General features: G+C 42.3%; 1 long non-coding RNA gene and 1 pseudogene across 1 annotated transcript; one reads left to right on the forward strand and one right to left on the reverse strand.

The window, feature by feature from the left end:
- Positions 1–8,947: 8,947 nt before the first annotated feature.
- On the reverse strand, positions 8,948–13,670 carry LOC119336863. The gene is made up of 6 exons (XR_005162857.1): positions 13,527–13,670; positions 12,837–13,448; positions 12,554–12,691; positions 12,006–12,135; positions 10,343–10,400; positions 8,948–9,508 (listed from the first exon to the last, which is right to left on the reverse strand). It is a non-coding gene; the product is annotated as an uncharacterized LOC119336863 (long non-coding RNA).
- An 83-nt stretch (positions 13,671–13,753) lies between these two features.
- LOC119339264 overlaps positions 13,754–26,481 on the forward strand; it is a 68,181-nt pseudogene continuing 55,453 nt past the window's right edge.

Consider the following 26,481-nt stretch of genomic DNA (forward strand, 5'->3'; position numbering starts at 1 on the left):
CACTTTTCCCAATTCAAGACAAGATTAGTTTCTTCACATCTCTGCAAAACTCGATCAAGATTGCTCAAGCAATCATCAAAAGAGGATCCATAGACGGAAAAATCGTCCATGAAAACCTCACAAATCTTTTCATAAAAGTCAGAGAATATAGCCATCATGCATCTTTGAAAGGTAGCAGGTGCATTACATAAACCAAAAGGCATACGTCTATAAGCAAAAGTACCAAAAGGGCATGTAAAAGTAGTCTTTGATTGATCTTTAGCCGACACAGGTATTTGAGAGAAACCAGAATAACCATCTAGAAAGCAATAATGTGTATGTTTGCATAATCTTTCTAGCATTTGATCAATAAAAGGTAAGGGGTAATGATCTTTCTTAGTAGCTTTATTTAATTTGCAAATTAATTACCATCCTATAACCTGTGATAATTCTTTGCGGGATCAATTCATCTTTATCATTAGGGACAACAGTAATACCTCCCTTCTTAGGGACACAATGGACAGGACTTACCCACTGACTATCAGCAACGGGATAAATTATACCTGCCTCCAGAAGCTTGAGTATTTCTTTTCTTACCACTTCTTTCATTTTAGGATTCAAACATCGTTGAGGATCACGAATTGGTTTGGCATCCGCTTCCAAATTTATTTTATGTTGACATAGAGTGGGACTAATGCCCTTAAGATCATCAAGAGTATATCCAATAGCGGCACAATGCTTCTTCAGAGTTTTCAATAATCTTTCTTCTTCATGCTCTGAAAGGTTAGCACTAATAATAACAGGATATATTTTCTTTTCATCAAGATAAGCATATTTAAGATTATCAGGCAACGGTTTAAGCTCAAACATGGGATCACCCTTGGGTGGAGGAGGATCCCCTAGGATTTCAACAGGCAAATTGTGTTGTAGAATAGGTTCCTGTTTAAATAATACTTCATCTATTTCAATTCTTTCATTCATGAGTATATCATTTTCATGGTCTAGCAAATATTTTTCTAAAGGATCACTAGGAGGTACGGCAATAGAAGCAAGACCAATAATTTCATCCTTACTAGGCAATTCTTCCTCACGATGTTGTTTACTTAATTTAGAGAAATTAAACTCATGAACCATATCATCCAAGCCAATAGTAACAACATTCTTTTCGCAGTCTATCTTAGCATTAACAGTATTCAAGAAGGGTCTACCAAATATAATGGGACAAAAGCTATCTTGTGGGGAACTGAGAACAAGAAAATCAGCAGGATATTTAGTTTTCCCACACAAGACTTCAACATCTCTAACAATTCCCACTGGTGAAATAGTATCTCTATTGGCAAGTTTAATTGTGACATCAATTTCTTCTAACTCAGCAGGTGCAATTTCATGCTTAATTTCTTTATATAAATCATAAGGTATAACACTAGCACTAGCACCCATATCACATAAGCCATGATAACAATGATCTCCTATTTTAACAAAAATAACAGGCACGCCTACCACAGGTCTATGTTTATCTTTAGCACAAGGTTTAGCAATTCTAGCAGTTTCACCACAGAATTGAATAACATGCAATTCAATATTATCAGACAAGAGATCTTTAACACTAGCAATATTAGGTTCTACTTTGATTTGCTCAGGAGGTGTATAAGTTCTAATATTGCTTTTACGAACAACAGTTGAAGCTTTAGCATGATCCTTCATTCTAACAGGGAAAGGTGGTTTCTCAACATAAGAAGTGGGAACAATAGGATCATTATAAGTGACAGTCTTTTCTTCAACATTAATAGGTGCAGCTACTTTGACTTCTATGGGAGGATGATATTTAAACCACTTTTCTTTGGGGAGATCAACATAAGTAGCAAAAGATTCACAGAAAGAAGCTACTATCTCAGAGTCAAGTCCATATTTAGTGCTAAACTTACGGAAAATATCGGTATCCATAAAAGATTTAACACAATCAAACTTAGGTGTCATACCTGACTCCTTACCTTCGTCGAGGTCCCAATCTTCAGAGTTGTATTTAATTCTATCCAATAAATTCCATCTAAATTCAATAGTCTTCATCATAAAAGAGCCAGCACAAGAAGTATCGAGCATGGTGCGATTGTTATCAGAAAGCCGAGCATAAAAACTTTGAATAATTATTTCTCTTGGGAGCTCATGATTGGGGCATGAACATAACATTGATTTAAGCCTCCCCCAAGCTTGAGCGATGCTTTCTCCTTCGCGAGGCTAAAAATTATATATATAATTGCGATCACGATGAACAAGATGCATATGGTATTACTTTTGATGAAATTCCAATTTCAATCTTTTATAGTTCCATGATCTCGTATCATCACATAGCCTATACCATGTCAATGCGTCTCCCTTCAAATATAAAGGGAAAACCTTCTTTTTAACAACATCATCAGGTATACCTGCAAGCTTAAATAGTCCACAAACTTCATCCACGTAGAGTAGATGTTCATCAGGATGCTTTGTTCCATCTCCTGTAAAAGTGTTAGCTAGCAGTTTTTCCATCATACCCAAAGGAATTTCAAATGGAGTTTCATTTTCAATAGGTTCAGTAGGTTGAGGAGCAACTCTTTGCTCTACTAGACGGGGTGAAGATACCCCGAACAAGGCCCTCAGAGAATTACTTTCCATAGTAACAAGTGACAGAAAATTTCAGCACACTATATAAATTTTTCCTTACCAAATTCCACCTACCAAAGGCGCTACACTCCCCGGCAACGGTGCCAGAAAAGGGTCTTGATGACCCACAAGTATAGGGGATCTATCGTAGTCCTTCCGATAAGTAAGAGTGTCGAACCCAACGAGGAGCAGAAGGAAATGATAAGCGGTTTTCAGCAAGGTATTCTCTGCAAGTACTGAAATAAGTGGTAATAGATAGTTTTGTGATAAGATAAATTGTAACGAGCAACAAGTAACAAGAGTAAATAAAGTGCAGCAAGGTGGCCCAATCCTTTTTATAGCAAAGGACAAGCCTGGACAAACTCTTATAATAGGAAAAACGCTCCCGAGGACACATGGGAATATCGTCAAGCTAGTTTTCATCACGCTCATATGACTCACGTTCGGTACTTTGATAATTTGATATGTGGGTGGACCGGCTCTTGGGTGCTGTTCTTACTTGAACAAGAATCCCACTTATGATTAACCTCTATTGCAAGCATCCGCAACTACAACAAAAGTATTAAGGTAAACCTAACCATAGCATGAAACATATGGATCCAAATCAGCCCCTTACAAAGCAACGCATAAACTAGGGTTTAAGCTTTTGTCACTCTAGCAACCCATCATCTACTTATTACTTCCCAATGCCTTCCTCTAGGCCCAAATAATGGTGAAGTGTTATGTAGTCGACGTTCACATAACACCACTAGAGGCTATACAACATACATCTTATCAAAATATCGAACGAATACCAAATTCACATGACTACTAATAGCAAGACTTCTTCCTTGTCCTCAGGAACAAACGTAACTACTCACAAAGCATATTCATGTTCATAATCATAGGGGTAATAATATGCATAAAGGATGTGAACATATGATCTTCCACCAAATAAACCAACTAGCATCAACTACAAGGAGTAATCAACACTACTAGCACCAATCCCGGACTTGGAGAGAAGAATTGGATACAAGAGATGAACTATGGTTTGGAGATGAGATGGTACTGGTGAAGATGTTGATGGAGATTGCCCTCTCCCGATGAGAGGAGCATTGGTGATGATGATGACGATGATTTCCCCCTCCCGGAGGGAAGTGTCCCCGGCAGAACAGCTCTGCCGGAGCCCTAGATTGGTTCCGCCAAGGTTCCGCCTCGTGGCGGCGAAGTCTCGTCCCGAAAGGTTGCTTAATGTTTTTTTTCTCATCAAAAGACTTCATATAGGAGAAGATGGGCGTCAGAGAGCCACCAGGGGGGCCCACGAGGTAGGGGGCCCGCCCCGGGGGGGGGGGGGGCACCCTCGCGAGCAGGGTGTGGGCCCCCTGGCCTTCATCTTTGGCGATGATTTTTCTTTATTTATTTTAAGATATTTCGTGGAGTTTCAGGACTTTTGGAGTTGCACAGAATAGGTCTTCAATATTTGCTCCTTTTCCAGCCCAGAATTCCAGCTACTGGCATTCTCCCTCTTCATATAAACCTTGTAAAATAAGAGAGAATAGCCATAAGTATTGTGACATAACGTGAAATAACAACCCATAATGCAATAAATAATGATATAAAAGCATGATGAAAAATGGACGTATCAAGATACCTCTTGGAATTAATAAAAAATATTTTCAAAAGAATCAACGTCAGGGAGCCCACACCCTGTCCATGAGGGTGCAGGCCGCGCCCCATGCCTCGTGGGCCCCTGGGACTCCACCGCCCTCAACTCCAACTCCATATATTCACTTTCTGGGAAAAAAATCTGAGAGAAGGATTCATCGCGTTTTAAGATACGGAGCCGCTGCCAAGCCCTGGTCTTCCTCGGGAGGGCTGATGTGGAGTCCTTTCGAGGCTCCGGAGAGGGGAATCCATCGCCATCATCATCAACAACCATCCTTCGTCACCAATTTCATGATGCTCACCGCCATGCGTGAGTAATCCCATCGTAGGCTTGCTGGACGGTGATGGGTTGGATGAGATTTACCATGTAATCGAGTTAGTTTTGTTAGGGTTTGATCCCTAGTATCCATTATGTTCTAAGATTGATGTTGCTATGACTTTGCTATGCTTAATGCTTGACACTAGGGCCCGAGTGCCATGATTTCAGATCTGAACCTATTATGTTTTCTTTTCGCAAAAAAAAGAACCTATTATGTTTTCATGAATATATGTGAGTTCTTGATCCTATCTTGCAAGTCAATAGTCACCTACTATGTGTTATGATCCGGCAACCCTGAAGTGACAATAATCGGGACCACTCCCGGTGATGACCATAGTTTGAGGAGTTCATGTATTCACTAAGTGTTAATGCTTTGGTCCGGTACTCTATTAAAAGGAGGCCTTAATATCCCTTAGTTTCCAATAGGACCACGCTGCCACGGAAGGGTAGGACAAAAGATGTCATGCAAGTTCTTTTACATAAGCACGTCTGACTATATTCAGAATACATGCCTACATTACATTGATGAACTGGAGCTAGTTCTGTGTCATCCTATGTTATAACTGTTGCATGAGGAATCACATCCGACATAATTATCCATCACTGATTCATTGCGTACGAGCTTTTCACATATTGATCTTTGCTTAGTTACTTTTCCGTTGCCATTGTTACGATCGCTACAAAACTGCTACCGTTACTTTGGCACCGTTACCGTTACTTCCATACTACTTTGCTACTAAATACTTTGCTGCAAATATTAAGTCTTTCAGGTGTGGTTGAATTGACAACTCGGCTGCTAATACTTAAGAATATTCTTTGGCTCCCCTTGTGTCGAATGAATAAATTTGGGTTGAATACTCTACCCTTGAAACCTGTTGTGACCCTCTATACTTGTGGGTTATCATTAAGCTGGGTGAGTTTAGCGATGAATATGTTTGCTTGTTTAATACTAGTAGAGATGGAGATTAATCAGGCAACTAGGGAGTAGGTATCTGTAACAAATCAATCTTCACATTCTCTTTCCTCTTGTTTCCCCCTTGGTTGTTCCCTTTTCGAGAAACTCCCATTCTAATCATCTTCAATCATGCTAGTACAAAAAACAGCAGATGTAAAAAAAATACAACCATGTATGTGGCTATTTTTTTTAAACAATGCATTTTTTATTAAATTTCAGAAATATTACATCATAATTATATTTTTTAGAAATAATACCCAGTCAGCCCACTGCTGGCCGATTGGCCCCAGTCGGCCCACTGCTGGCTGATTGGGTCCAGTCATCCCACTGGTGGCCCCAGTCGGCCTATTGCTGGCCAATTAGCCCGCAGTCTGCTGCGATCCAATCAGGCCGGCCCATCGCGCATATATTAAAGGAAAAATGAACTGAAAAGGGGGGCAATACGGGGATCGATCCCTGTTCTCCACGGCAATCACCAGCGCAGCTAACCACCTCACCAGCTTCCAGTTACTGGTTAGAAAAGGGACCGCGACCAACTAGAGGTGACTGAGTCGGTCTTCTCCATTCATTCTTTCTTTTTTCTTTCTTTCAGTATTATTTTTTCTTCTTCGATTTTTTCATTTTTTCTTTCTTCTGTAAATTATTTCATTATTTTGTTTCTTCTTTTCCTTCTATATGTTCTTTTGTTTCTTTGTTTTTTTTGTTTCTCATTCTACATTCTTATATACATGGTCAACTTTTATCAAATACTTGTTCAAAATTCTTTTTCCTCTCCGATTTGTTTTCATTCTACATTCTTATACACATGTTAAACATTCTTTCAAATACTTGTTCAATTTTTTTAAAATAGTTGTTCAACATTTTTTAAATACTTGTTCAACATTTTTATATACATGATCAACATTTTTACAAATACTTGTTCAACATTTTTATATACATGATCAACATTTTTACAAATACTTGTTCAACATTTTTATATACATGATCAGAAAAAATTTAAATACTTGTTGAACATTTTTATATACATGATCAACATTTTTAAAATACTTCTTCAACATTTTCCAAATACCTATTCAATAATTTTCAAATAGTTGTTCAACATTTTCCTAATACTTGTTCAACATTTTTTTCAAATGCTTGATTAACATTTTTATATACATGATCAACATTTTTTCAAATACTTCTTCAACATATTTCAAATACCTATTCAACAGAAAAATGGTGCATGCACCTACCGGCCTAGAGGAAGCAGACTGGGGGCCAATCGGCTAGCAGTAGGACGACTGGGGCCAATCGGTTAGCAGTGGCCTGACTGGATCCAATGGGCCGGCAATGGGCTGACTGGGGGCCAATCGGCCAGCAGTAGGATGAGTGGATCCAATCGTCCGTCAGTGAGCCGACTGGGTATTATTTTATAAAAATATAATTACAACGTAATATTTCTGAAATTTAATAAAAAATGTATTATTTTTAAAAAATTAGCATATGTTAGAGCATCTTTAACAGGCGCTCAAAAAGAGCTTAGGGTACTAAAAAATCATTTTTTTGGCGCCGAACAGCTCCAGCAGAAACTGTAGCGCTAAAAATTTTTTTAGGCGCGCGCTGAAAAATGCTATCGCACACAACATATTTTAGGCTCCGGATGGAACGCGCTTCACAATTTACATTGTGTTCTTTTTGGACGCGCTTTTGAGATTTTGCTAAAGCAATGTTGGGTCCGGCGTACTAAAGTCCTACAGTGGCGCGCTAAAACTATTTTAGGGCGTGAAATTTTTGTGCGCCCGTTGGAGATGCTCTTAGGCTTTGATTTTAATTTAATGTTGTGCTCTATTATTCATTTTATAAGACTGACACCTATCTGATAATATGAACCTATTACCTTGCTATGCCTGATAATTGAACACTTTTCTGCTCAGCTTGTGTTATCTCTATTTATATTTTAACAACTGAACTACTCTGGACATGCATATGCACGTTCACAACTGCACAACAAGACATGTGCGAAAATTATACACAGGAGGCGGGCCGCGCCCAGCCACTAGTGATTTTTTTTTTGAAACAGAGGCAAAAGATTTGCCTCATCGACTAATTAAGAAGAGAAATGCCCGGTTAATTAACGGAAAATCGGGCGAAAACCGATACATATAGATCACATGCGGACTACTCGCTAAGAAAGAAACTCCATGACCTCACGGTCAACCCGACAAACATACATAACACGCAACAACCGCAAACCCTGACACTTCTATGTCGCAAAGAAACCCTCAACAAAACCAATGTTGAATACATCAGACGTTAAGAAATCCATGAAGACGAGCCACTCAGAGATGGAGGACGAGCCACTAGTGATTATTAAGAGTCGGTGTGCGTGCCAGTTATGAGTGTGTGCGACTCGACTGTTTTACTTAAAGGCTGCTTGTTCTTATCCCCTCTCACCGTCACCGTCAGCATACATCGCGCCGCTGGTCAGCAAGCCCTTACAACTGCTCTTTCCGTTTGAGGGCGTGATTTAGGATTGGTTTCAAACGGCTGAATCTCACCGCTGTCCCGGTCACACCACATGTGCCACCAACAATACAAGTGCAGTTCGCCAGAATAGTTTACCCTCGCCCCGCCTCCCCAAGCCACTTTCTTCTGTCGACGCCGCATCCCGCCCGAGGTCGCGTCGTCTCCGACGCCAAGGCCGCAGATCTGGTGGGGAGTGCCTCCGCCCCGAGCTCGTCCGGTGCCGTCTCGCCTCGACACCAAGGCCACGGTCACCAGTCACCCTCCGTCAAGCTCGCGTCTGCATCCGGCCTCCTAAGGTAGATTTAATGGTGATAGCTGCTGTTGTATGTGTCTCTGCACTCTCTTCCCATAGTGATAGCTTGATGGCTGCTGTATGTTCACTGGTTTCGTTTTTTTCCTTCTTTCATGCTGATAGCTGCTGCTGTACTGTATATTCTGTCGTAGATTCTCATTGTTGGATGTGTATGTAACTATGTATGCAATGAGCACATTCGAAAAAAAAGTATGCGCTGAGCATACAATTTCTGTCCTTTTCCATTTTTGCTAGATGTATGTGTCCTCCCTTGATACCTTCTTTTTTTTTTTACTTGTGATTATGTGGTATAGGTGTCCACCTTGTCACCTTGATATCATGCATTACCGCTATACAGAGATATCATGCATTCCGATTCATTTATTTGATACACACACATGTATTGCCTTTTTTTCCTCATATGAAAAATGTGTCCTCTCGCTGGACAGGATTTTTGCACGCGGATTATCATGGAGGACAAGTCAGACATTATAAGCGACTAGGAAATTGCCCGTGCGTTGCAACGGGAACATAAGTATTCTAGTGGTTCAACATTAATTGCATGAAATATGTATCTTTGATACGATGCACCTGCTATAAGATAGCATACTTTTTTAGAGGAAATTGATGCCTTGTTATTATTTAGTTCATGGCATTATCCGCCAGTACAACATCTTGAATACAATCTGGAGAAACACTAAACCAAGTTTTGCATAAATTTAAAAGGCAACCCTCCCTAGCTAAGATCTGAGCAGCTTTGTTTGCTATTCTCCTGGCCCAAGCCACTCAGAACTCGTCGATGCCTCACAGCATCTTCTTTATCTCCTGGACAAGAGGACCAAACCTGGATCGGTCGATAACATCTGAGTTAATAACCTGCGCCATAAGTTGGTTGTCGGTTTTGAGAACAAGCTTTGTAGCGCCAACTTCGATTACAAGCTACACTCCTCGACGACAAGCGAGCATCTCCGTGTGTCTGGTCCAATGCAATCACGAATATACTTATTATAGAACTGGATGTTGTGTGTCTGGTCCAATGCCATCACGAATCAAGTAGTGTTTACTGGTTAATATTTGTGAGCTATGTGAAGATTGCATCTTGGACTTTGAGTTTACTTCTCTTGAGCGCTCCTTTCTCCTTGTTCCTTTTGCTCCCTTGAGCTCTTCATTCCTACAAAATAGTTAAATGTTAGTACCAAAGTATAAAATGGCAATTCTAGTACAACAATGCAAAATATCAGTACGGAACCTTGTCAGAGGGCTAACAAGGTAAATTATAGTACAACAGTAACATGGTAAAGTTTTGTACAAGAAACCCGAGTATCTTGACAAAAATTTAGTAGAAAACAAATTTCTGTGCAAGGGGATATTTCAATGACTCCAGGAAAAGACAGTACAAGCAAAAATTTCAATATTCCCGGAGAAGTTTTTGCATGAATATGAAACGAAAGTAGTCTTCGATAATCCACATTGAAGGTATACACATTAATAATACATTCCATGTCATGATTCCATGGTTATAAAAGAACTTTTTTGTCACCATTTGTACAAATGTTCATAGAGATTATTAACAAACTGTGCCAGCTATACATCAAAGTTGAATAAGGTTTCAGAATTTTGCACTGAAGAGCATCCTCTGCTGGACAAACATACTGCAGGCAAACAAAATAGTTACTTTCAAGAGTCCAGAGGAAGTTGAAATTGCATTACATTAGAATTAACCTAAAAACTTATATCATTTTATCTAATTTTAGCTTCCAAATTTGCAAGATCTTTAGAAGCAATATACATGTATTGATGTATAGACCTAGAACTTTGAATATACCAGTGGGGAATGAGTCAATCATGGCATTGTTTTTTAAAGGCCTACAAACAATAAGACAACCATCATGAGATGTTCTTGTTCGAAAACAAACTTGTATAAATCTAAGAAATTAACAGAGCGTGTAAGAGGTGAAACCACACAAAAATAATTAAAAGGAAATTCATTAGGTTCGATACTTACAGTTGCTACATCAAACGCCTCCCTCAGTGCACCAGCTGGAAAAAAGGTAGGATTCTGTCTGCCATCACGCATGCAACAAAGGTCAAAATCTAAGCAAAAATTTTTATTTCAAAAAGCCAAGCCTCATAAAATACCAGTAGATCAAAAGACTAACCAAGGGATGGACAAATAAAGACGATAGTACAATCTATCTTCTACTAAATTAAGGCATGGTAAACATTCTGTTGAACAGGTTGCATGCTGAAGAGTTGCACCTGCACACAACAGACATGCAGCAGGATGTCGCGTAGGGCAGAAGCATGAAAGGATGAGATCTTCCTGGCTTCGCGATATGACTTCCTCGACGAAAAACCTACCAACACCGTGTGAAACCTGGAGCGAGCGAAGGAACATCGCCGGAACAGCTCCAATTGCAACAGTGCTCGCTCTCCCCAGTCCAAGATGAGTGCAGTGCAGCAGAGTGGGCGCGGTGGAGATGGCCGGAGAGAGGCGCACCATCTCCTGAAGCGGGGGAACGCGTTGCTGCCTCCGCCTCAAAAGGAGGGGGATGGATTGAGATGGTCTGCTGCTGTCCAGTGTGCGGAGGATGGGGTTGGTGGTGTGATGTTAGCCGGGAGGTGGAGTGGTGGAGAGCAGCGTGACGGAAGCCGGGTAGATGGAGCGGCGAAGAGCAGCGGCTGTGTGGTCGCGGCATCACCAGCGGGCGGACGTGGGGATGGGGAAGGCCGCGTGACGGCAGCCCGGAGAAGCGGATCGGTGGTGGGATTGGATGAGATCATGTGCAAGGGTGCGTGCGTGGGATTTGATCAATTCTACCTATACGCACAGCTGCAAAGTGGATAGGCGCTCGCCTTGCACACCGATCGGCCGTGCCTCTACCAGCAAGCACCACGGCTGATCTCCTCATTGTTGCCGCTCATGGACGGAGCAAGAGAAAGGACGGGATGTGAGGCGACCCATCCTCCTCTAGATCAGATGGAGCGCAGGCGGAAGATCGGGCAGGGCTGGTTTGCGAGGAACGGGAATTATGGGAGCGATTAAATAAGGGAATCGGGAAACGGGATTGCGACTGAAGCAAAATTTGAGAGCTTAAGCAACGGGGTTGAGAAGAGCAACGGAATTACAGAAGAAGAGCTTCAGAAGAGCTTCCGCTCATGAAAGCAAAATATGCAAACCGGAGTAGCCCTAAGAAGGGGCGAAAGATGTGAGCTACCTAAACAACCATTACATCAGTTACATTTTAGACCTGAAAACTCAAAATTTTAGACCTGAGAAGGTGGTGTGTCCAGATCAGTAAAATTGCAACCACAAAAGGGGATGAACCATTTTAGACCTGAAAACTCAAAATTTTAAAACAAATGATAGATAAAATGCTCATGGAGCACTGAATCAAAAAATGTTTAAATGAGTATTTGTTCTTTGGGTTTTTTCCTCTTAGAAATCGGGTGAGGACAGTATGTGTCATTTAGCACCAAGATTCCAGCCACTACTGCCTCCTCCTACATCTAGCAGTTGAAAACTTCAAATCAAGTAATGGGTAGATCATAATGAATCTTTTTCACTTCAAACAATATGGTCAATCTTGTTTCATTCAAAAAAGATGATGCATCTTACTAAAGAGCCCATTCGGCTTGAAAGGAAGTACTTGTGAACGGCCGACAACCTGTAGGAAGTGCTCCTGAAGCTCGCTCACGTCCAACAATCACCTTGTGCGATGGGCGGCGGGTGTGAGAAAACAGAACACACCAGGCTCGCCAGATATCGGCATGTCATGCAATTAGTCACATCCAAGACTTCAAAACACAAGAATAAATATCTTATTTTTTTAAAGGAGCGACACATCTTAATGCGTAAAGAGAAGGCATAAGTGGGGTCATAATTACTATAATTAACCTAACTTTGTGGATTCTAACTTCTAAGACCTAGCAGGAGAGCAATATTTTCATCCATATTATTATACTCGATTATCCTTATAATGTAAACCTTTTCATAGAAAAGAGGAAATACTTTGCGTTGACATCTGTATCGTAGTAGCCATAACAGAACTCTATATGCATCTCGTCCTAGGTTTAATGTAACGACCACTGAAGATGGTTATTTGCCTTTGACAACTAAACTGTTCCTGAAGTAGTTTCAAGTGTGCCACCTCTTTTGATGTATATGCAGCTAGTACAAATTTCTATGGTAGATTTTAGATAGAAAGGGAAATACCGTATCCAAATCTGGACTTCTGGAGCTTCATGGGCTTATTGTCCATTGTGTCCACCAACTCAACGTCCATTGTGAGCTCAGTGTCGGACTTGAACCAATGAACTGTACCAGCAGGAACGACTTTCCATTTGCGAACACCTACATAGCCATCCAAATAAGATCATAGATCTCCCCAAAAACAAGAAGATTGAAGGCTAACTGATGCATCTGTTCTGGGCGTGAGCGGCAGGTAAAGTAGATAGATGTATTGTACAGATATGGAGAAAAGGTGAGAGCAAGGTACCATGTCGATTAATTGAAGCTGAGTTTTGTTCCACTGTTCTGCCTACTGTATGCCTCCAGTCCGTTCTCCTGTCAAACTCGTGAATATAGCAACAACACAGGAAGGTGTAGGCTTTCAGAGATGAGGTTGAATATAGCAACAACAAAAATAATTGGACATCAGGAAGCAGGTGAACCGAGGCATGTCCCGACGTCGGCAGCGCCCTCCATTAATCTGCTAGGCCGGGGGCGCAGAGGCCCACTTGCGGGAGAGGCAGGGAGGCGGCCATGGCACGGCGTTCTGGAGGAAGGCGACCATGGCATGGGACGGCGGCGGCTGCGCGCGGCGCCGGCGCTCGGGAAGATGGAGGACCATCATGGCGCGCGGAGCGAGGCGCAGAGGAACGGATCTGGTCGTGCAGAGGCCCACTTGCGGGAGAGGCAGGGAGGCGGCCATGGCAGGTCGTTCTGGAGGGAGGCAACCATGGCATGGGACGGCGGCGGCTGAGCGCGGCACCGGCGCTCGAGAAGACGGCGGACCATGGAGGCGCGCGGAGCGAGGCGGAGACGCACGGATCTGGCCGCTCCCACGTCAGATCGGGCCGCAGTGGAGCTCCACATCGGGATCCATGGCCTGAGGCAAGATTTGTGAGAGAGAGGTCGGGAAGGGGGAAGGGAGAAGAAGAGAGATAGGGCGCGCGGGAGGGGTTACCGGACGAAGGCTGGAGATCGGCATCGGTGGCGCTGGACGCCGGCATGAGATGCAAGCCAGAGGAGGGAGAAAACCGTGAGGGAGAAAACCGGTAGGGGGGAAAGAAAATCGAGTGGGACGATAGGTGGGTCGAAACGGGAGGAAAAAAAATCGGTGCGCGAGGGGTCGTACGAGAGGCTTGACGAACGTAAGAAGGGAAACGGAACACTAGGTTTCTTTTAGATAGTAGAGATAAGCCAAGGGAGCTACCATTTCGACTGTTAATGGAGATTACAAATAATTTTGCTCCGGAGCAAAAGCTTGGCAGCGGCACGTTTGGAGTAGTTTACAAGGTACATCCATTTTCATCACTATTATAGGCCCATACCATGGACAATTTCTATCCTTGTACCAAAAAACTGGACAATATTTATTCATGAGGAACTTTCTTTAAGAAGCCATTGCCAAGTTGAGTTCCGTTAATTGATAAGGCCATATCGAAGGAAGACGTTTGCTTTTTCGATTTAGATCTAGACCGCCCCTTGACCCTTAGACCTATGAAACAAATAGCTAGGCCCAATTATTTTACTTTTCACACTGCATGTTCGGCTTGATAAATTATGAAAACCTATGAACAGGGAGTGCTTAAAGATCGAATGATTGCCGTGAAGAAGCTTCGTTTCATACCAGATATTGACGACAAACAATTCAAGAATGAATATGAACTACTTAGGAGGCTGAAGCATCAAAATATTGTGCAATTGGTGGGTTTCTGCAACGAGACAGAGAAAGTAGCTGCCAAATACGAAGGGCGAATAGTGGTTGCTGAAGAGATACACAGGGCACTCTGTCTCGAGTTTGTGCCCAATGGAAATCTTGGCAAGTTTCTTTCAGGTACGTTGGTTAAGTACTTACGAAAAGTATATTCTCCAGCATGTAACATAAATGGTTTAAAAAAAGTTCCTTCTCAAATATACACTTCTTTGCTCTTGCAGAACAACGTCATATACTAAATTGGAACTTATGCTTCAAGATTATCAAGGGGATAAGCGAGGGCTTGAAATACCTTCATGATGTTCCCATCAACCATTTGGATCTCAAGCCGGATAACATATTACTAGATGATAAAATGATTCCGAAAATAGCAGATTTCGGTATATCAAGACTCGTGGGCACAAAGAACACCGTAAAGACATTGACCCCCCTAGGGACAATGTAAGTTAAAGCACAATATATTTTTGAGCCAAATTGTGTTCTGTTACTCTTATTTTGCTTGCCTGATTTTATGTTATCATGCAGTGGATACATGCCACCAGAATTTATAAAAAGGCAAATAATATCGAAGGAGTTTGACATATTTAGTTTGGGCGTCATAATTATAAAGATACTGACCGTAGTGATGGAGGACCAAAGCATTTATTTCACGGACGACCGGGAATGCATTGAACATGTAAGAATATTGTTTTTCTTTTAGTTAGATATGTTAATATTTAGGGCCCCTTTGAATGCAGACCTTGCCGAGTAATTTTGGATAGTTCAAAACAATGGTTACTTGATGATAGGACTGTATTTACCAAATTTTTACACCTCCAGCTGAGAATAAATAAATAAAGCTTGAGACCTCTGTATATGGAACAGTTATCTAGAAATCTGGGAAACAAAAGAAATAATTTAGTTGCCGATAGTAGCAAAAACATCTACATAATAGAATTTGAACCGTCTACTATTTACCATCTAATGTTCCTTATTTGGTTCTCAATGTATGAGTCATATTTAATTTTTTGTTAATTTTTCTTAACACAGTACAGACGCAAGCGCTCATATACACGCGCACACACTCATTCTTATGAACGCACACACACACACCCTATCCCTATGAGCCCCTTCGAAAGACTGCCGGAAATCCTGAAATAAATTCAGGAATAAATGCGAGCACCAGGACTTGAACCCTGGTGGCTGGTGGGCTGGGGATACCACAGTCCCTCTAGCCATCCAATCACAGGTTGGTTCGTAGTTTTTCGTTATATTTTCTGCTGCCATAAAAAGTGGTTATACTAGAATGTTTCCTGAAAGATAACGAGTGGTTCTTACATCGACGTGTGGACGGAATGAGAGCTAAAAGGTGAATCATACAAAGAAAAGTGAAGCGATGAACGTATCAAGAAACAAGAAAGTAATTAGTGTGGTGTTTCACTAATTCTGTTTACAAAATAGTTCTGTTCTCCTAAAAGACTATCTGGGAAGTGTCACGCACCAAAACTTTTTGTAAAAACATCTGCAGAAATGTTTTTTACAGAGAATACAAGAACGAGATTGCTAGTTCCTGGTGTCTGGCCGAGATCCTGGTATCCTGATATCCTGGGCTACTGTATCATGTAGATATATTTTATTTTTTTCAGAGTGATGGAGATATAATTTTTGTTCTTTTCCTCTGTGCACTCTGTAAATATTCTGCAGTGCACTTACTCCTCTTAATTAATTGAAGCACTGCTGTTGCTGCCTTATATTAGAAAAAAAGGAGTTGCTAGTTCGTAACAAAATATCCATGATTTTCATACTGTGGATGTTCACATGCTTACATGATCATATTTAGTGCATATGATTGATCAACAGCCTATTTTCAACACACATGCCCATATTTGCAAGTTTCTAAGTAGTATGAGAGCTTAATATATATATATATATATATATATATATATATATATATATATATATATATATATATATATTTCCTGGGAGAGATTAATATTTACAATGTGCAAATTGTCAGAACTCTCACTAGAACAGTAATGGAGAAAGACAGGAATAGGAACTATGTGATTTTGTCCATAATTAGCAAATGTACACATGTAGTACAAATGTACAATGATATCTCTCTATGATGTTTTTCTACATTGTTTTAAACTTTTGTAGTTTGAAGGATTATGTACATGAGCAATTAATGTTCTTCTGGAATTACCCACGCTGTTTACAGTAATATGCATGTGTTATCTGTTTCCGTTGTTTGTTTTGCCTTTTGAAGGTACATAGCTATTGGAAGAAAAAGTTACAAGGGATGCCAGGGTACGAATCACTGGAAGCAGATTGCAAACAAGTGAGGACTTGTATTGAGATTGCAGTAGTGTGCATGGACGAGGATCCACGCAGAAGGCCTACGATGAAGTATATAGTTCATAAACTCAACAAGCTAGAACTTAAGGAAAATGAATCATTCGTGCCGATGGAACCGGTACAAACATTTTTTCCTAGATGTGCAATACTTGTTCTTGAAGTTTCTCTCTAGAATCATGCAACGGTTGTTGGTAAAAACACATGGAGAAGTGTTAGTATATCTGAAAGCATTCACATACGTTACTTTCTTATACTAGTATTATAGTGGCGGAGCTACAATCAAAGGCATGGATGGGCCAGCCTGAAGCGAGGCCCTATTTTCTATCAATTATGGCCCAGATTATTTACCCGTAGGCCCATTCTGTTGCGCAAAAACTGGGCGGACCATGGCCCAGTTTTGCTTCAATGTAGCTCCACCACTGATAGTATGCACCTCAAGTTTTTATTCCTGAGGTATGACCATTTCATTTCTAAAGGGAAAAAAGAATACACAGTGAACAATCACAGATCACAAACGATCATATTTCTGTAAATCAAATTACTTAGGGGAATCTGCATGAATATTTTAAGGATTTTTAAAACATCTATGCATGGTCCTGCTGATTCCATTTATTTATTTCCCTGATGCTCTAATCTTTAAATTTCAAAATGATAGAATAGTTACTATTTGCTCTGTTCCAAAATATTTGAGGCTCTAGGTTTGTCCTAAGTCAAACTTCCTTAGGTTTGACCAAGTTTATAGAAAAAAAATACTAATATCCACAAAATTAAATATAAAATTATATATAGTGTGAAAATATACATTATGATGAATCTAATGAAACTAATTTGGTGTTGTGGATGTTCGTATATTTTTATGTAGACTTTGTCAAACCTAAAGAAATCTGACTTAGGACTGAACTGTAACTTCAAAGAGTAGAGGGAGTACTTATTATCTTGTAAGGTGATAATATCAATTGATACAAACACAGTGGCTCCATCGACATTCCCATCCATTTCTATAACTTCATCAAAGTAACTAAACTGCTACAACCTCAAAGCTGCGAACTTGCAAAAAACACATGTTCTTTCAATGCCCATTCACATTAGAAGTAGCCTTAGGTGACTGAAAGAACACAAAAGTGGTACCGAAAGCATATGATTTTGTTTTCAGTTTAAACGCAAATCTTATTCAGTAAAAATAATATTTTTCACCAGTTGTTTGGTTAAAACTTACTATTGCATAAAACAACATTGGAGAGATTATGTTCCTCATCCATGCATAATAATTACATAATTTCTTGTAGTTTCAAGGCGGTCTTCCCCAGAGGAACATCTCAAAGGGGCCATCTCCAGGTTAGTACGTACTACTCTAAATGATGTCTTACTGCCAGTGCTTGCCCTGCAGCTTATTTATACTTCCATGCTATTTTTCTCCTTTTCTGCTATACATAAACGAAATAAAAATTCCTTCTCCTCATACTTCAGTTTTTACATTCATGTAAATTGTGATGTTTGCATCAAAATGATCCCAAATATAGGAAACACAAGGGATGTGTCACCTTTGCTTGGACTTCTAGATATATATGTCAATACTAACTATGTTTGTTTGTACATATTTCTTACTCTTTCATCATGTAACCCACACTATTAAATTCCATAGAAATAATGTACAAATACCAAAATAACATTGTAAAATAACTCTGGCAAAAGAGAAAAGACTTGGCGAATGTGACTGCAATTATGATCTTATACCCATTATTATGCGCATCAGCCTGTGAAACAGTCAACTTTCTGAAACAGGACAAGCGCGTTCACGGTATCAAACAAAAATAGATGAACCCTTTAAGGAGTATGGAATAATTACAACAAAAGATCATGAATAAGCACCGATTGAAGAGAAGGTTAACCAACATCCTTCGGTATGGCTTGGGCATATACAATGCAGGCCTCTAGAAGCGTGTTGTTGTTGCAGTTTTATTCCGTCTTCATCTTTTTGCAACATAGATGATGTTGCGGGAGGACTTTTGCAACATGGATAATGTTGCAGAATGTTTTTTCATTGAAAAGATGATGTTGTTTGCAATGTGAATCCAGAAATTTCTAGTATAGAAATATGTTGCGGGAGGACTTTTGCAACAAAGCCCTTGCTGTGGAAAGTACAAAAAACATCGCTGGCCGGAGCGACGACGGAGGGGGTGAGAGGGGAGGCCGGAGCGGCGCAGTTGGGCCGACAGTGGCCGTAGCGGAGCTCAGGTGTGCACGCTCGAGCGACGGCCATGGCTGCGAACAGGCATATGGAGGTGGGGAGAGGAGGAGTTGGAGAGGAAAAGGAGGAGAGAGAAAGGATGGCTAGCAGTGTCCTCAGGTGATCACTGGCGGCGGCCGCGAGAGAGCGGCTTCTAGCAGTGCGCAGGATGAATGGCTTGCAGCTGCACTTGTGGCGGTGATGGTCCTGGTCTCTTGGAGCACGGCTACAAGCGAGAGGGTGTGAACGAGATTGAGAGAGGAAGAGATGAACGACGATCTGAACGGATAAAATAATGAATGAATGAGAAGCATGAAGAGTAGATAAGGATAAGGACATTTGTTTCTCAGTTTGTTTCACACAAGACTGTTAGAACAACCTAGATCAGTGCGCACACACGCGAGGGTGGATTCGGACTATACTCTGAAGAACATGAACGAACAGGGAAAACAAAGAGGAGACAGAGTTTTGCGACGCGCAACTGATTGCGTCTTTTCTACTCTTTTCTTTATTCAGTTCGTAACAAACTGATCACCCACGATCAGTTTTTCCCGTGCCATCCCACGGACACATCATGGTCAATCTCTAGACGATTACAGAAGTAAAACAAACACTACTTCCTATTCAGTTGCTGTAAGATAATGCGGGAAGCGTTAAACCCTTTTCTCGGCCGCATTTGTATTTATAAGGATGTTGTCGTGGCTTACAAGATGACTGATCAATTGTTTGATCGAGAGGTACAGAGACAAGGTGGGTGGAGGAGTCAAAAAGAAGAAAGTATAGGCGAGGTTTACAATTCAAACACTAGTCCTATCCCTATACAACTCTATTTCAACACTCCCCCTCAATCTGAACCTAAGAAACTCCAAGGTTGAGATTATACTTGAACTCATCGGCCTTATCATGGTGAGTGGTTTTGTGAAGCCACCAACTAGTTGATAACTAGTAGGAAAGAATGAATCTTATGTCAAGTAACTTGCGAGCTACTCTTTCTTTGACAAAGTGAAAATCAATTTCAATGTGTTTTCTGCGTGCATGAAAAACAAGATTAGTTGAAAGATAGGTAGCACCAATGTTATCACACCATAATCTTGCAGCTCATGGAGTTTCAACTCCAAGCTCATAAAGTAGAGTCTGAATCCACATGACTTCAGCTGTAGCATTTGCTAGAGCTTTGTACTCAGCCTCAATGCTTGACCTTGAGACTATAGCCTGTTTTCTCGCACTCCATGATATAAGATTTGTATCCAGAAACACAGAAAATCCACCAGTGGACCTTCTATCATCAACACACCCTGCCCAATCTGCATTAGAGTAGGCAGACACAAGCATGGAAGGAGACTTGAGAATTCTTAGTCCAAGCCCTCCTCAAAATTTGAGATACCTCACAATTCTTTTAACTGCAGTCCCGTGAACAGTAGTCGGTGCATATAAATATTGGCATACTTTGTTCGCATGATAAGAGATATCAGGACGTGTAAGAGTTAGATATTGTAATGCACCTACAACACTCCTGTAGTTTTTTGCACTCAGGTCCAAGTGCTTCTCCAATGTCAATTGTGAGTTTTTCTGAAGTTGAGATTGGTGTACTTACGCGCTTGTAGTTTTCCAATCCTACTCTCCTGAGGATGTCATTGGCATATTTTTCCTATGACAAAAGTATACCATCTTTCACCTGCTTAACCTCCATGCCAAGAAAGTAACGAAGATCATCCAAGTCCTTAAGAGCAAACTCCATCTTTAAATCCTTAAGCAGGCAAGTAGTGGCATCTGGAGTTGAACTAGAAACAATTATATCATCAACATATACCAGAACATATATAGTAACATTGCTTTTACTGTAGAAGAATAGTGAGGTATCAACTTTAGATGGTGTAAACCCAAGTTGTTGTAACTTTGTGCTCAACCTTGAGTACCAGGCTATCGGGGCCTGTTTCAAACCATACAAAAGCTTTATCTAACTTGCAAACATGATAAGATCTGCTTCTATTTTCATAACCGGGTGGTTGCCACATGAAAACATGTTCTTCCAGAACACTATGAAGAAACGGGTTCTGAACATCTAGCCGCCTTAAGCTCCAACCTCTAGAAACAGTAATAGACAATACAAGTCGAATAACAGCTGCTTTAACAACAGGACTGAAGGTATCTTCATAGTCAATGCCAAACCTTTGTTTGAAACCTTTCGCGACTAATCTAGCCTTATATATGTCAATGCTCCAATTAGACTTCCTTTTAATTTTATACACCCATTTACAATCTATGACATTTTTGCCTTTTTCTTCCGGCACCAAATGCCATGTTTTGTTTTTCATGAGTGCTTCATATTCCTTATCCATAGCTTCTTTCCAATATTTACTAGCAAGTGCATCATGCAAATGAGTTGGTTTACCCATACTAGTAAGAAACACATGTTTGATTTTATCATACCTTATGGTACCATCCTTGTACTCCTTTTCGTTGACAATACCTGATTGGGATCTAGTATGACGACGTAGGAGTTTAGGTGCATGCGCTGGTACACGAGTTCGGGTATTCCTTGACGCAGAAGATCTCGGTGTAGCTCGTTCAGCAGTAGAATTTTCATCCACAGAAGATCCTGCCGGATCCTCTGCATCGCTCAGCCCCTGATCTGAGGTGACCAGGGAGCCAGGAATCTCCGTCGTGATTACCGCACCAACAGGCGCGCACTGCATGGCACCTTCGCTAGCCAGCCGCTTGGTCGGGTGGAGCACACCGTCCCCGTTGGTCCCCATGCTGGTCGTTCGGTCGGCCGCTGGCCCGCCCCCCGCGTGCATAGAGATTGGCGAGTGGCACCGGCCCACGCTGGCTGGGCTGGAGGGCCCCGCTCTGCTGGGGCTGTCGGACACGGATCCGGCTTGCCTGCTCCCTTCCCATGCTCCCATCCGTGCTCCCACTTCATCCTACGGTTGTCTTTTTTTTTCTAATCTAATCATCTCCCCCCCAATTTTAAGGGGTGGGACCGGGCCTTATTTTGTTCCAATCAAATCATGCCACGTATGCGGGAGCACGGATGGGCACACACGCGGGGAGCAGGCAAGTCTCGTCCGTCGGACACCCCACCGTTCGCTGCATGTAGCGCGCTGGGATCCTCCTAGGATCACTTGTCTACCACACCGTCAGCCGAATTTTCCTCGGATCGCGCACTCTCGTTGCCACCTAAATCAGCCTGGGAACCGGTGCCTTTGTTTGTATTCTCTTGCATAAAATGACAGTGTGAATCTGCACACTTAGCACCAAAATTAAAATTTTCTTTTTCCTTGGAACTAGTTATATGATGAGCACTATTTAACTCGTCCCCGTGATGAGTACTAGGCATATAGTCAGGAAGAAGTGCAATTTCCACGAAGTAGGGCTCCGACATTTGGATGATACTTTGCAAAGGGAAATATTGTTTCATCAAATACAACATCACAAGAAATATATATGCGTCTAGTGTGCATGCAGCTAGGTTAATATAACAAAGACACGCATTGAACGTAGGAGTTGGCGGATGCAATGCCTGTAACCTGGAAGGTTTGCCTAGAAGCAGACATCCTTTAAAAGAGTGCATAATAGTTCACTGATCGAGCACCAGGTGATGGAATCTTTTCCCTACATATTATTATATACTGGCAAACATGCCCGTGCATTACAACGGGAGAACAATAATAATCAGTAACATGATCAAGTAGAGCGAGTCAACAGAAATACAACAATTGTATCATTCTAGGAACCTTCTCTGTCATCTATAAACAGTTTATAATCAAGCACTGAACAGGCATAAATAGGTTGTTAGTAGAGCGAAGCACAACAAAGGGAATTCAGTTCACAAGAGCTTCCAAAAAGAATGTCTAATTTATGAATTTTTCTTGATAAGGAGGAGGATCTAAAGCTTGAGATCACATGAAGGTTTAAATAATGTGTGTGACTGCTGCTCCACACCCCGGCATCTCTCACTTTAAAGGTACGACACCCAATCCAAATATAAACATGTGAAACTTCAACCATACCAAGAAGGAATAGTCTGCAAGGACAAATAAGTTATTCACAACACCTTGCAATCCAATAGTGGAATTTAAAGAATTATCTAGGAACTGAACCATTTGAATGAAAAACCGATGTACTAAATAGTTGAGGGCTTCACACAAATGAAACACAACATGTGACAAAATATAGCTAAACCGTTGGACCTTCAAACAGAGCAGAGAAAAGGCACTCACCTACTCCCTCCGTTCCAAAATAGATGACCCAACTTTGTACTAAAGTTAGTATAAAGTTGGGTCATCTATTTTGGAACGGAGGGAGTATATTTTGGAAAAAGTTGTATGCGCCAACTTTATCTAGAGATGGGGAAACTACAGCTAAATGTTAACGAAATGCAATAAGTCCGTAGCACATACATGAAAATAACTACTTTGGTTAATGGCATATGTTTTTTTTAATGCAGACCCTAGTCGGGTCTGACTCCACTAATATTTAGTTGTTGTTTTTCCACTTACTGTGCAAGTAGTAGCAAGGGGTTGTTGTTCACTAAGAAATACTCCCTCCGTTCCAAAATAGATGACCCAACTTTGTACTAACTTAGTAGCTTATTGCTCCCGGAAAAAAATAACTTATTGCTTTCAGATGAGACCTCTTGAAATCATGCTGTCGAAATATCATTAACAATAAAAAATGATGGCATGTGTGATCTCGATAGTGGACTAAATGATCATATGGACAACTCAATATTGAGTGTGAATTGATCTGCTTGTCTTAACAGTAAAGCTACAGGGCCAATGCATGTATGTAAGCTTTCTGTATGAGATGGGCAGATTAACCAAGTGCATATGTTACCTTGAACTTCCCGCTGGGACTTCTATTGACCTGGAGTTCAAAATCTAAATTATTTTAATATTTTTCCGAAAATGGCAGGTGTACTAAAGAAACATGTAACTTTGATGTCAGTTTAGGTAGGCATTTTAACAAACATGTGATTTGGCAGGTTTATTGAACAAACCTGTAACTTTGATGTCAGTTTATTCCACATACTACCTCCGTCTATGTGAATAAGTCATCCGCGTAGTTTTAGGTCATCGATTTGAGGAATTAAATATGTGTTATATGTCATGAAAAGTATATCACTAGAATTCTACAAGGTTGTAGTTTCTAATTTTTTTGTCACATATAATACATATTTAGATGGTTAAATCGTCAACCTAGAACTACGTAAATGACTTATTCACCGAAACGGAGGTAGTATGAAAATGGCCACCATCAAATAATTGTCACGGCCAGTCCCACTGCTCGCCGTCTGGCATGGTTGGAGGTGTGGCCGGCCAGGTGGCCATGCTCCCCTCGACACCGTAGAGAGCTTTGAATGGTGAGCAGCCCAGAGAGGAGTGAAATGAGGAGTTGTACCAGAGCTCGACTGAGGGCAGCCAGCGACGCCATTGCCGGGGAGCGGGGAGTGTCGTGGAGGGCGCAACCCTCACTCTGGCCGGCCGTCTGCGGGTATAGGTCGTGGAGTAGAGAAGCTTCGTGCCAGCGCCGGCCACGAGTTCGCGTCAGAGCGCACTGGTGAACACCTTGTCACGGTTAGAGATGATGGACGAGGGAATGCCATGGAGCTTGACAATGTTGTCCTAGAACGCCTTGGCCACATGCATCGTCGTGAACGTGTGTCGTATAGGAACGAAGTGGGTGAATTTGGTGAAGCGGTCGACCACCACCATGATCGCGTCGTAGCCTTCAGATTTTGGTAGGCCTTCGACGAAATCCATCGTCAGGTCTTACCACGGCGCTGTGGGAATTGACAGAGGTGCCAATTTGCCAGCAGGTTTGCGCAACTCATGCTTAGCTTGCTGGCAAACAGGGCACTGCCATACGTAGTCGTCGACGGCGAGCTTCAGGCCTTTCCATTCGAACAATTTTTGATGACTTGATAGGTGGTCGTCGCCCCTGAGTGGCCGCTGATGGTGCTGTCGTGTAGGGCGCTGATCAACTTGGTGCGCAGCGCCATGTTGGCGCCAATCCATAGCCGCCCATGGCGGCGGATCACGCCGTGGTACAGCTCGTAGCCCTTGTCGTCTGGGCTGTACCGGGCGAGCTGCAGCAGCTGCTCCTGGGCTCTGTCATGTACGAGTTGGCCACCTCCTGGATCCACACTAGCTGACAGAGAGACAGAGCGTTGGTGCTGAAGTGGCTGCCCACGCGAGACAGAGCGTCCGCAGCGCCGTTGTCGATGTCGCGCTTGTGTCGATGCAGCGCTTGTACTAGAACTTGAACTGCTAGGCGACGAGCTTCGACATGGCCCGACGCTGCACGTCGGTCGCGAGAGGCTGATTGCGGAGTGTGCAGAGGCTCTTGTGGTCGGTGACAATCGTGAAAGGCCCGTGCTGGAAGTAGGATCTCCACTTGTCGATGGCCAGGAATTCTTGCTCGAAGGCAGAGAGCTTCTGGTTTCTCGCGCCCAATGCCTTGCTGTAGTAGGTGATGGGGTGGCCCTCAGCATGGCGCAGATGCCGGTGTTGTAGGTCTGTCTCGATGGAGAAGGGATTGTTGAAGTCAGGGAGCGCAAGCACCGGCGTGGTCACCATCGCCTTCTTGAGCGTGTTGAACGCGAGCTGTGCCTGCTCGTTCCACGCGAACCCTTTCTTGGTGAGTTGTGTGGGAGGCTTGGCGACGATCCCGTAGTGAGGAACGAACTTGCGATGTGAACTTGCACAAAAGAGCACTTTGACACCTTGGCGTATAAAATGTGCTTGCGAAGTAGGTCGAGGATGATGCGTAGGTGCTCCGCGTGTTCTTCCAGTGATTCATTGTAAACAAGAGTATGTTGTCAAACAATATGATGACAAACTTCCGCGTACATTTGGTGAAGATGGAGTTCATCAAGCACTGGAACGTTGTCGGCGCATTCATCAGCCCGAACGACATGACACAAAACTGGAAGTGGCCGTGGTGGGTCTTGAAGGTCGTCTTATCCTTGTCCTCTTCTTGCATTCGTATTTGATGGTAACCTGGATAGAGATCTAGTTTGGAGAAGTATGCGGTGCCTACTTGCGTGTCCATGAGCTCATCGACGATGGGCAAGGAAAACTTGTTCTTGATAGTGGAGTCGTTGAGGCGCCGGTAGTCGATGCAGAATCGCCAAGTCCCGTCTTTTTTCTTCACCAGAAACAAGAGTGCGGCATAGGGACTGATAGAGTGCGTTATCACCCCTGCATCCAGCATCTCCTTAACTTGTCGCTCGATCTCGTCTTTCTGGAGAGGTAGGTTGCGATACTGGCGCGTGTTCGCGGGCTGAGCACCGTCAACCAGTGTAACAACATGATCGTACTGACGATGCGGAGGGAGGCCTTTGGGCGCCACGAATACGTCCACGAACTCCTCCAGGAGATCGCTGACTGGTGTCGAGGATGGTCGGCATGGATTGGGGGAGGAAGGCTACATCTCTACCATGGCCATTGCCCAAATGTCGTTGCTGGCGATGAGCTTGCATAGTTTGGCCGGTTGGACCGTGGCGAGGGTGGCCGTCGTCTTGTTCTCCTACCACTGGCACGTCATGGGGCTATGTTGGGCGAGCCAATCCATGCCCAAGATGCCGTCGTACGCCCCTGTGTGAGCTCGTACATAGGCACACTGGCGGAGCTA

Source organism: Triticum dicoccoides, chromosome 7B, assembly GCF_002162155.2.
Source record: "Triticum dicoccoides isolate Atlit2015 ecotype Zavitan chromosome 7B, WEW_v2.0, whole genome shotgun sequence".
Taxonomy (NCBI): Eukaryota; Viridiplantae; Streptophyta; class Magnoliopsida; order Poales; family Poaceae; genus Triticum; species Triticum dicoccoides.